Here is a 12,861-nt window from a genome sequence, read left to right as displayed (position 1 = left end):
TCCTAGATGGTTAACATCCCTATCTCTACTTACTGCGGCTTTACAAACGCTACAGATGGCTAAATATTTCCACACATAAGAGGTGGATTTTTTTGTCTTATGCCAGGCACATCCACTAGTGCCCGACTTACAAAAATAACATCCTAATCATCAACATCCTCATTAGCGCTGGCATCAGCTACACATATATCCCCCTTATCCTGTTGCACTTCTACAGTTTCATCCTCAATTTCTATGTCACCAGCTATACTTGTGCTGCTCATCCCCACATTTGCAGAGTGTGCAGAAATGATGGAAGGAGGCTTCTCTATGAGTACAGTATCAGAAATGTCAGGTTTACACATAGCACTCATGGACACACTTAGACTTTCCTCAGGGATTTGTGACATATCTGAACACGCAATTTGTTCTACTACCTTAGTGTTTTTTTTCAGCACTGATTTTCAGTTTGTTTACATATCTTCTACACTCTAAGTGAGAAGGGCTTGCATGAGAGACAGAAGAAGATGCCTCACTCACAGTTGCAGAACCACCACTGATAAATAAAGGCCAAAGCCTGGTCCTTTCCTTACCACTGTGTTTGTTGTGTGGCATGTTGGCAATTTTATGTTTTTCTGCAGTAAACTTTCCCTTTATTAGAGTTGTTTTTGTCTTTACCACTGTAACATATTGTTTATTTATTTCAGATGCCCTGACTTAAAACCACTATGGCCTTGGGCATCAGCTTTAGTAGATGACGTTGAAGGACTAGTATAGTCATGACTGGTGGCACTAGCTGCAAAGCTAGTATTCGGTTGCTGCTCCTGCTCTTCTCTTGACTTATCATCGTGATCCCTATAGATGAACACACACAGTATGTACAAAAAAAACCTATAATATAATAGTATTATATTGATTTACTTGAATTTTTTTTTAAATTACCACTCACTATGGAGTCACACTGCTTATGTCACGTGGACACACTGGGGTACAGCTGAGCACACAAAAGTTGAACAAAGAAAAAAACTATAGTATAATAGTATTTTTTATACTATACAGGACACACCAGTTGTACATAAAAATATATTAGCACTGGGCTGCAGCTGCACTGCGGGCAGTGACAAAAAAATACAACATCAGTGTGACCCTTAGGGTTACTCAGCAGCGCCAGTGTGACACACTTAAGGGGTACACACATAGAGATTTCTCCCAGAGATGTGTGCTGAGCGATCAAGCATAGATTGCTCAGCACACATCTCTGGACGCTCAGCACACAGCGCAATGTGTGCTGAGCGAGGGGGGGGGGAGGGGAATGCTCACTTCACCCAGCTGACTAAATCTGGCATGCATGCTGCCAAATCTAGAGCCGGTGATAGCGCTGCGCATCGCTGTCGCTGGCACCCATACACGCGGAGCGATGTGTGCTTAATTTCTAAGTAATCTACAATGCACATTTATTGGCAAGCTGCTCAATCAGATTGTGATGTCACTCAGGTGCTAAAAGGGAGGTGTACTTGTGTGTAAGAAAACAAAATGTTTTTTTCTACGCAATCTAGTCAGATTGCTTATAAATTAAGCACATGTTGCTACCTGTGTACCCCCTTTTAGATAATAGACATAAGTTCCTGCGCTATAAATAAATAATAAACAATAGCTTGCTAATCACTTGTACAGTATATCTAACTTGGCCAATAGTACACTAAGGGGACTGGAGTGGACACTCAGATAGGTCAGCAAGGCAAAACTGCAGACAGTGTAGGAGGACAAATAGTTAAGCTCAGCAGCACATGACAGGAGTGGATGGACAGACAATTCAGCTCAGCCTGGAGCAGATTGGGTGCCTCAAGCACAACCAGGCCCCAGCCCCTCCTCACCACTGGGTCCCAAAGCTGGGACTGGCTCCAGTTCTACTAGCACCTTGTGTACACATTTTTGGAGCATCTCCCCTCTCCTTGCTATTGCCCCACAGTGCCTCCATATGTCATTGGCACCACAGTGCTCCTATGGGCCATTGCCTCCACAGTGCCGCTGTTGGCCATTGCTGCCACACTACAGAGTGCAGACCTGCAGTTGGAGACAGACAGTGTCACTGTTGTGGCTGGCTTCTTGTGCTGGCACTGCAATGCAGCTGCTGAATCATCCCCGTCTCATTAGAAAAATGTGGTAGAGGAACAGCAATTCATTCAGCACTGCCACATGTGAGAAATTAGTGTCCAGGTAAGACCCTCTCAATGCTGCACTGATCCAGACAATCACAAATGGTATGGAGGGAACAGATAAAAATACACAGGAAGACAGAAGGAGAGACAAATACTCCAATGGGAAATAAGAGAGGTACACAAACACAGGCACACACATAGATGTGTTCTCATACACCTAGCACCTATACGCCATACGGCATGAGATGCTCCATGTGACTGAGCAGATCCAAGAGGTGTATAGCTTACCGTCTTTACATTTTGCATCTTATTCATATCACAGACTCGGCAAGACACCACTCACAGTTTACTAGAGAGGCTGGGTTGCAAATTTAACTGCAAAGGAAATGGTTTTAAACATGTATAAAGTTGCAGATGAAGCTTACCTGAACAGACTGAGGCAGAGCCTTTCCTGTCATACTCCAGTATACTCCACAGTTTTGACTATAAAAATTATATGAAAGATACCAAGTATATATTAGAAGTATCTTCTTTGTATTATTCTTATCATTTTTACAGTCAAAACTGTGGAGTAAAAAGTCTATGACAGATGAGGCAGTGCCTCCCCTGCCTAGTTTTCCACACACCTGTGATCAAAACTCTCCAAATTTCCAGCATTATATATTGTACTGGTGATGTATAATGCCCACATGAACCATTGGTCTTATACAGTATATTGTGTGTAAATCTGGCTCTGGAGCAATAAGTGAGGCCAGTGGGGAGCATAAAAAGTGGCCGCGGGAGAAAGGCTGCTGTGCATTCCTGCAGCCACGGCGCCATCCAGCCTCCCACCCCCACCCCACAAAGATCACAGATTCGGGGATTTGCAGGGGCAGACACACTGACTACCAACAAGCAAATGTAAGTTTTATAGAAAAAAAACTACTAGCATTACTAAAGTGGGGCATATGTGTAAGGGGCATTATTGTGTGGCATTATGTGTATGAGGGCATTACTAATGTGGGGCGTATGTGTATAACGGCATTGCTAATGTGGGGCATATGTGTAAGGGGCATTACTGTGTGGCATGTGTAGAAGGGCATTACTAATGTGGGGCATATGTGTAAGGTGCATTAATGTGGGGCATTATGTGTAAGGGGTGCTAGTACTGTATAACATAACGTGTATAAAAGGCACAACTATGTAGTGTAATGTTAATAAGAAGTGATACGGTGCAGTGTAATGTGAATAAGGAGCTATACTGTATGGTGAAACATCAACAAGGTGCGATATGGTGTGGTGTAATGTGAATATGGGGTACTATTGTGAAGCAAAATGTGCATAAGGGACACTGTCGTGTGATATAATGCGAATATGTTGCACTAGCATGTGGCATAATTTGAATTGGGGGTACTATTGTGTGACCACGCCTCTTCCCTGCAAGAACACATCCCATTTTGGTCCACACGTCTTCGGCACGCATTGTCCCTATGTCAAATATGGGACACTAATGCTCTTGCTAGCATAGGGCACCAAAGTGAGGATTGCTATGGGTGAGGTATGTTGTGTGTTGCTGGCTGCTGCCATGATCTTTGATGCTGGTTGATGGGTGCTGTGCTGGAGGGGTGCTGGGTCAGAGGTGGAACTAGCAATGGTTACATGGGGCACCAGTAAAAATCTTGCCTAGGGCATCAAATTGGTTAGGGCCAACTCTGAAGAATAGAGGCCCTCATTCAGCTTCTGTCGCAGATTCTACTAAATCATAAAATCTGCTGCTGAAAAAAATCTCCAGCACAGGTCAAGGCCACCCAGCATGAGAAGTACCACCTAGCACTGCAATCGCATTTAAAAATGCAAACCCAATGCAGTCATCGCGGGCGCCAGGATTACTGGTAGCCCGCCTGCATACCCAGCATAAGTGCCATCGCTCAACACTCTTCAATGTCCAGGATATACAGTTGTTGGTACCAGGTGCTGTTGCAATTACTGTCCATTTTTTGTTTACGAATTTGACTTTGTACCCCTTCTTCTCCAGTACACTGATGGCAATTATTTGGCAACTGGATCAGGCACAAATATTACATCTTTCTTTTATGTCTGTGACCTCTGTTTTGCATTTAATTCTTAAGCGTACGCTAATTATCCGAACTTTCTTAGCATTTAGACTTCACCCCCCATACTATGTAGTGTCTGCTATATTGAATGCTGGCCCATCATGCTTATGTGATGAAGTACCACTTGATTCAGACGTTCTACACTCTGAGGACTTATGTCTCAACTTGTGTCACTTGAAACATTTGTACTTAAGCTTTTTTAGGTTGTGTGCTCTTTGATGGCAGACCAAAATTCCCAGAATTAACCTCTACAGGTATGTGCTCTTGAAACTGCAATAGCTTGATCCATACAATTTCTGTAGATTACTTTGCGGTACAAGACTCCTTTGCCACTATATAAAAAAACATACTCCGGTGTAAGGTTTTGTGGCATTGCCATTGCAACTTCTTCGTCATCTACTTGGATGCCTACTGTAGTCAATTGCTAAGAGATGGACAGCATTATATATATATATATATATATATATATACCAATCAAAAATGATGATTAGCACTGGAAATCTTAGACAAACAGACTTGCATTAAAATAGATCAACTTTCCGTTGTCAGGACCATACAATCATCATGGTCCTGACGATGGAGCTCCAAAATGTTGATCTGTTTTAATACAAGTCTAATTTAAGACTCCCAGTGCCATTTACCGTTTTGGATTGGTGTATGCACTATACTGTTCGGGCACGGGAGCTATTATCTCTACTTGCGAGTGCTGGCAGTGAGCTGTTGTTATATATATATATATATATATATTCATTCATATTCTTGCATACATAAAGCTTTGTGCCACATAAAGTATGCCTTAGGTTGATTATTCTCATTAGACCTTTGTCTTCATATGTGTGGTTGTCTTCCCATGAATAATGGAGTATACATGCTGTTGTATAGCTAAGCCTATTGTTCCCGTGGCACTGTCCACATCAGCTAGATTCGGGTCTTCACCTGGATAATGGTAACTTTCCACAGCATCTTCCATTTTAATTACACTTCCATGTAACATAATTCTCTGAACCCACTAATTTAGTGAATCTCATACTGGTCCCTCACCCGTGTAAATAAAGGATTTTCTGTACTCACTGAGATCCTCTTATTCATTGTTGCAGAAGGCACCAATGGTCGCACGTCTGTGCAGAGCCACGGTGGGTCCTAGTGCCTGCCAGCTGCTGTGAAGAGCAAAGGAAGGACAGAAATTGCTTCTAACAGTTTTGTCACTTGTTTTATGTGGGCAAATAAAATGCACATTTTGAGCAAGAAGGAGGCTTAGTGCAAACAAGTTGCCTTGGTCCTGGTGCGTCAAGAGGGATTGTTTAGCACAACTGAAGCCAAAGTGTATGATGATACATCTCTTTATCTCCACTAGTCAATGACTTGGCTATTAGCTCAAATGAATAATTACAAAAGTATACCTAATCCAAGATAGGGACAACATGTGTACTCGTATAGTTATACTCAGGTGTGTTGGGTAGTCAGTGCTTTGAAAGAACCACATAAGCATTGAAACTACATTAATCCCCATTACGATGAACTTGCTATGTATACACAATAATTACTGTGTAACGCGTAGAGTGCTAAATGCTTGAGAATGTGAGAAGAAGAGGAGAATTGCCTGGGAGAGAGTAGGGGAGGGGAAGCCCTTTGAAGCAATGAATGAGCCGACCCTTTAGACAACGCAGTCTGCCCAATTACACTGGACAAACCAACACAGTACTGTAGCTTAGATAACTCACAACCCTGTACAGATAAAACATGAGTCTGAAAGATATGAAAAAAAAAGCAAATTGTAAAAGCAGGCTATTGACGGCACCCCCGAGCAGCCGCTCTGGTTGAACAGCACTTGAACCAGCTCTGCTCACTGCAGCCACAAGGGCTGATGAGGTGCTAGCTAATAGGCTGTAGTTAACATCACTGCTTGGTTCGGGGATAACATATCTTATACCAAGCCTCAATTATGCTTCTACTAGATCTTACTGTACGTCAAAATAGCTCTCTGCCTGGTATGATGTGTCACCTGGATTATGGACATGAAGATACAGTATCATTGAACCATGGACAGTAAATGAAGGGATGGAGCAATAACTGGGTTTTCAAACTTTATAGATCCCTTGTAAGTCATTAAATCATATTGCAAAGATCATAACAAACTTCTATTGTCCTGAATGCAGCTTCATGTCTAAAGTTCAAGGATATGTAATCCTATTATCTGCCTCTTTGGGAAAAATCTAATCTGTTTAGCACAGGGAAACATGCAAGGTGAGACTAAGCCCTGGGATAGCAACCTCAATACAGTATATCACAGCTGTCTGTCTCCTAACTTCATTAGAGGGAGAAGTAGTCTACTGCCACTGATTTATAATGGAGTATCCAGTGTTGCATTTCTTTAACTTGTCATCAGGTCTGAAAACTTTTTATCTCAGAATAGGGAATTAGTTTTATTTCAATTCAAAGCAGAACTGAATAGAAAAGGATGCTTTTATGAACACTATATACCTTTCATGGGAAGGTATATAACACTTGCAATCTTATGCTCTGCTGGGTGGTATTTGCTATTGAAGTGGACTTATCATCTGCACACACTGGACAAGACTATTTTGTGGGCTGAACCAGTATTCATGGAAATGCAGAGTATCCATTGACTAGGGAGTAGTGACATGATCTCAGAGACATGAGTGCTGTTGCAAATTCTGAGTGATACACTTTGTAGGAAGCAATGGACTATAACCCCCTCAAATGCAATGCTTCCATATGCATACAACTGTCAGCTGTGAGTGCATATATGGTTCTGTATGTAGCCAGTTTTTTGACATCCAGAATGTTGACACCTGATTTTAGGGTTGGGGTTGGATTAAGGTGAGGGTTAGACTCAGAGTTAAAGGGAATGGCAAATCCTATTATCGACATGCCGATGATCAACATTCACAATGTCAACATGATGTCAGTGTTGACATTCAGAACATGTTGACATTATATTGTCGACATTCTGCATGTCGTCACAATATACCATGCATATGTATGGTCAACAAAACAGGGAAGATGATATGTATTACTGGCAGAGAAGAACAGAACAACACTTGTCTGCAATTTATCAAAGACTTTGAAATGTCTCTATTTTTAGTACAATATTAAGATAACTCCATATGCAACAGAGATGTCTCTGCACACTTAGTGGTACGCAGGTGCCACAGGGGTTTTGTGGACTTTACGTGCATGCACGGTAATAAAAAATCGTTCAACTGCGCAACTATTGGCAATGCTTCCACCTCTGAATCAGGCTCACAAAACCATGCAAAATTGCAGCAATCCCGCCTGTATTTCACACCTGCTGCTTAGTAAATGTGCAGATGGTCAAATAAAGATACATAAATTCTATGGATGTCAAGAGACTTCCATTGACTAGTTCTCAACCCTGTAAAAGATTATATAAACTCTTTTTAGACCTTGATGAATCTCATAGACATTAATTCAATCTGTGTAGAATTTTGTGCAGATACATAACAACGTAAGAACGTTACATAGCCGATAAGAATAACCTTGTATTAATTTGATTGGGGATTTGAGGGTTTACTGACTTGGTGCTATGGGTCAGTAGCTCATCTGCCAAGTTAACATCAAAGCTTAACGCTGAAGATAATTTTATTCTTGTATCCATATTTGCATATTTTGAAAGCTCTGAGTAATGCTTCTAATTAAATGATGTCTGTATGCCATGGGGAGCAGCGTAATAAACACGAGCAGTTTGTTGTTAACTTAATCCATTTTAAAGTATAATTAACTTTGTTAAAAGTGTGAGATCATAAAAGTTCTCTAAAGGTCTGTTTATTAAACGGGATTAGTTTGGTTATAACAAAAGCTAAAGCCCTCATTACAAAACATACAGGGGGTGCTACTGAAACTGCTTTGATTTTGCTCTGATGCAATTACACAGTTTGCAAAGTGCACTTTGAGGTCCCGGATGGTTTTCTGCTATGGAAGATGCTTTAGCAAGCCTGAAGTTTGCTGGCTTTTCTAGGAGGCAGAAAAGGACACAATGCAAAAGTGTAAGGGTGTGAAGATGAACAGAAATGGGGAGTTGATGCTCCCACTTGACATGCATTTGAAGGATTATATTTGCCTTTATGCAGAGTTGCACATATCTTGTGGTGTGCCCAACCCCTATCTCTGTGCTTGGTTTTGTACTCATTATCATCAGAATGGTGCACTTGGACCAGCCTATTATTCTTGGAGTATATGATATACCTGGAAATAAGCATTTTTATACTTACCTCCTGCTAGCGCTGTAACAGGGTGGAAGTGAGACCTGAGCCACCTCGCCCTCTAATACCCAGGGGGAATGGCCAATGGTACCCAAAGCATAATCCACAATAAGGGGACGGCGGAGCCGTGATAACACATGGGATTGAAGACTTATCCCACTCTGCCTCTTGAAGAAGCCGCCTGGGGTGCGGAGAAACGCGTTGAGGGTACAGAGAAAAGGGGTCGCAAATACCTTTATTGCCCACAAGAATCAGATTGTGTCCTCCTAGCAGCTGATTATAGCATTTGCCGGCAACTGCATATCTTCAACGAGACTGCACCACTCACTTTCCTTTATCACACTGGGAACGCCTTATACCCTGTCCTGCTGAGCACTGTTCTGTTTGTGCTGGGGGTATAGAACAGCGTATTGGTGCATCCACACTGTGCTGGAGAGTGGAGAGCGGCTCCCTGCTTGCGCCGCAGACGGACTGTGCTACTAACGAATCCCGCCGCTGACGGATGTCTCACCCATGCACAGGGTGATATAGAGCGGCTTTACACAAATACCTGCGGTGCAGCGAGGACAAGTCCACACAGACTGTGAGTAATAGTTATCATACAACTCCATATTCCAGCACCGCTCATACATCTAGTGGATTTTAAAGTTGATGAACTTTTTCCAGCTGGAATTGAACTTGTAGGAATTGAGGACACTCATATGCACGGCCGTGCTAGAATCTTTGTGTTTTTACTGTGGGCGAGTATTCAAACAAAGATAAAATCAAACAGAGAATTATCTCTTATTTAAGGTTCTGCGACTGCCTTCCAAGTGCTTACAATTAGTGCATATTATTACGTATTTCAGAGGTTGTAGAAACTTCAGTTTTCTACGACTATTATGCTGTGGTCTTATTTATTTTAAATTGTTATATGTTTTTAGTGTTAGGATCTCCTGCTCTGTGCTGCCACGTCGCCATGGCAACCGGGAGGCAAGTGTTAGCGAAGTAACCTGAGCGCAGCTGATACTCCGGTCCGGGTTTTTACTGTGTAGTGGTTACAGGCTCTGTGCACGGCAGGGAATCCGGCGCTGGTTTTGTGCTCACAGTCTGTGAGGTCTGAGTGGGGCGTGGACAGCACCTGCTATATAAACCATCCTCTCAGGCTAGGCAAATGCTGCTGAATCTTTGTTTGTTAGTCAGTTCCAGAGAGTTAGCTAGTACTGTGTGACTTTGTATTTACTTGTTGCTTACTGCGAATAGGCCTTGGGATTCGGTACTTCATCCTGCCAGTCTGGACCTAGCAGTAAGACTGGAGTCAGTTGTTTGACCTGCTGGGGTTCTTTTGCTATTCTGTGAACCCAGCAGGTTTGCGGCTGTACTCTCAGACCTGCTTGCTTAATCATCCCTCACTGTGCAGGGCGTCCAGGTGTCAGTTTAGTGGCAGTAAGCTGAACCTGTGCCCTGCAAGTGGGGGTTAGGATTGTGGATACTCTCCTTGTGTCTATATTTCTATCTCTGACCAAGGAGTTTATTCCCACACCCGTTGGTAACCCTTTGGGGTTTTTTCTGTTGCTCTTAGCAACATCATTTCAGGTGCTCCACATGTTAAATCACTACACATCGCTTCATTGTCCGCTCTATTCCATCTGAGCATTCCTGACACTAGGGAGACACCCAATTCCTGAGCCTTTGGGCTTCTCCGTTCACTTTGTGTTTATTAGTTATTCCATCACCTCCTGTGTATGTTATGTTATACTGTCTGTGAGTTCGTTTGCTTCGCTTCCCTCTCTGTTCATACACCGGTATACTCCTGTTAGCACTGGTGTGCGTAACATATTCAGCAGCCCTACTCCTGTTGAAATTTTGTTGGAATATGGAGCATACCCCTCAAAATACTTTGCAACAGGTGGTCGATCAGGTGCAGGTCCTGACTCAACAATTTAATGAGATGTCAATTAAAATGAACACCCCGCAGGCCGCTAGCAAAGCTCCCGCAGCAGCAGCGGCAAGTTCAGGGGTTAAGGAGCCGAAAGTAAATCTCCCGGATCGTTTTTCTGGAGATCGCTCGCAGTTCTTTTGTTTCAAGGAGAGCTGTAAGCTATATTTCAGGCTTAGGCCCCAGTCTTCTGGGTCGGAGATTCAGCGGGTGGGCATGGTGATTTCCTTGCTACAAGGAGACCCACAGGTCTGGGCATATGGGTTACAGCCTGACTGTCCGTCGCTTAAAAGTGTTGATGCTTTTTTTACGGCACTGGGCATTTTGTATGATGACCCTGACAAGATGGCTTCAGCCGATGCTCAGATTACGGTTCTTAAGCAAGGGCGACGGCCAGCTGAGGTTTATAGTACGGAGTTTCGGAGGTTGGCTCATGATACCCAGTGGAATGACCCAGCCCTGAGAAACCAGTACCGAAGGGGCCTTTCTGACCAGATAAAGGACCAACTGGTACAATATCCCTCGCCTGATAGCTTAGATCAGCTCATGCAGTTATCCATCCGGGTGGATAGACGGCTGAGAGAGCGTAGGCTTGAAAGGGAGACCGCAGTTTCCTTTTTTCCCAAGGGAACCTCAGACTCTGAGGAATATTCCGAGGAGCCTATGCAGATTGGGGCTACCCGCCTCTCCTCGCGTGAGAAGACGCGCAGGAGACAGCAGGGTTTGTGTTTGTACTGTGGGAATAAAGGTCATGTTGTAGTATCATGCCCAGAAAAAACGGAAAACTTCAGGGCCTGAGGGTGATGGGAAATATCCTGTCAGGCCAGAAGTCAGAATTTCCCAAAAAGACTTTTCTCATTCCGGTGACTTTGGAGATCCTCGGTCAAACTGTCAAGACTGAGGCCTTTGTTGACAGTGGGGCCGATGGGGTTTTCATGGACCGTCAATTCGCCCTGGAACACTCTGTTCCCTCAGTACCTTTGGCATCAGAGATTGAGATCTGTGGGTTAAACGGGGAACCATTGTCCCAGGGTAAAATGACCTCCTGCACCAGCCAAATTCCTTTGTTTATTGGAGCCACACACGCTGAAAAATTGTCTTTTTATGTGACTGTCTGTTCTTTTGCCCCATTGGTTTTGGGGTTACCCTGGTTAAGGGCCCATAACCCTCAATTTGACTGGGTCTCTGGGGAGATTCTTAGTTGGGGTAGTGATTGTTTCAGGAGTTGCTTGAGCCTTCCAGTCAGGCTCTCGCAGCTAAGTTTGCCAGGATTGCCAGGATGTTATGCAGATTTTGCGGATGTGTTCTCCAAAAAAGTTGCGGAGGTACTACCTCCCCATCGCCCCTATGACTGTGCCATTGATTTGTTGCCGGATGCTAAGCTTCCCAAGAGCAGGTTGTACTCCCTGTCACGTCCTGAGACTCAGGCTATGGCAGAGTACATTCAGGAGAACTTGGCTAAGGGATTTATCAGACCCTCACAGTCCCCAGTTGGGTCGGGGTTCTTCTTCGTGGGTAAAAAGGACGGTTCGTTGCGACCCTGCATCGACTTCAGGGAATTGAACCGTATCACGATTAAAAACTCGTACCCACTGCCTCTCATTTCGGTTTTGTTTGACCAGCTTCGTACTGCCACCATTTTTTCTAAGATTGACCTACGCGGTGCTTACAATCTAATCCGAATAAGAGGGGGGGATGAATGGAAGACTGCCTTTAATACCCACTCAGGGCATTATGAATATTTGGTGATGCCTTTTGGGCTCTCTAATGCCCCGGCAGTCTTCCAGGAATTCATGAACGATGTGCTCAGGGAATATTTGGATAGATTCTTAGTTGTTTATCTAGATGACATCCTAATCTTCTCTCATTCCCTGGAGGAACATCGGAAGCATGTACGCTTAGTCCTCCAGAAACTCAGAGACCACCAGCTTGGGGCGAAGCTGGAGAAGTGCGAGTTTGAAGTCCAGCAAATCGCATTTCTAGGGTATATTATCTCCTCAGAAGGTTTCCAAATGGAGGGTTCTAAGGTACAGGCAGTCCTGGATTGGGTGCAGCCCACTAGTTTGAAGGCACTTCAGCGTTTTCTGGGCTTTGCGAATTTTTATAGACGGTTTATCGCTGGATTTTCGTCTATAGTGGCCCCCTTGGTGGCACTCATTAAGAAAGGGGCGGATGTTGCTCACTGGTCTTGTGAGGCCAAAGCGGCCTTTGCCCGTCTCAAAAGGGCATTTGTCTCGGCCAAGGTGCTGCGACACCCAGATCCAGAGCGTCCTTTTGTGGTAGAAGTGGATGCCTCTGAGATAGGTATTGGGGCAGTGCTCTCTCAGATGGGGGTGTCTGATAATCGCCTTCATCCCTGTGCTTACTTTTCCCGTAAATTTTCGTCTGCCGAGATGAATTATGATGTGGGTAACCGGGAATTGTTGGCTATAAAGGATGCACTCGGGGAGTGGAGACACTGGCTTGAG

Source organism: Pseudophryne corroboree, chromosome 7 (assembly GCF_028390025.1).
Source record: "Pseudophryne corroboree isolate aPseCor3 chromosome 7, aPseCor3.hap2, whole genome shotgun sequence".
Taxonomy (NCBI): domain Eukaryota; kingdom Metazoa; phylum Chordata; class Amphibia; order Anura; family Myobatrachidae; genus Pseudophryne; species Pseudophryne corroboree.
The sequence above is the reverse complement of the archived record's forward strand: the minus strand, read 5'-3'. Positions refer to the sequence as shown.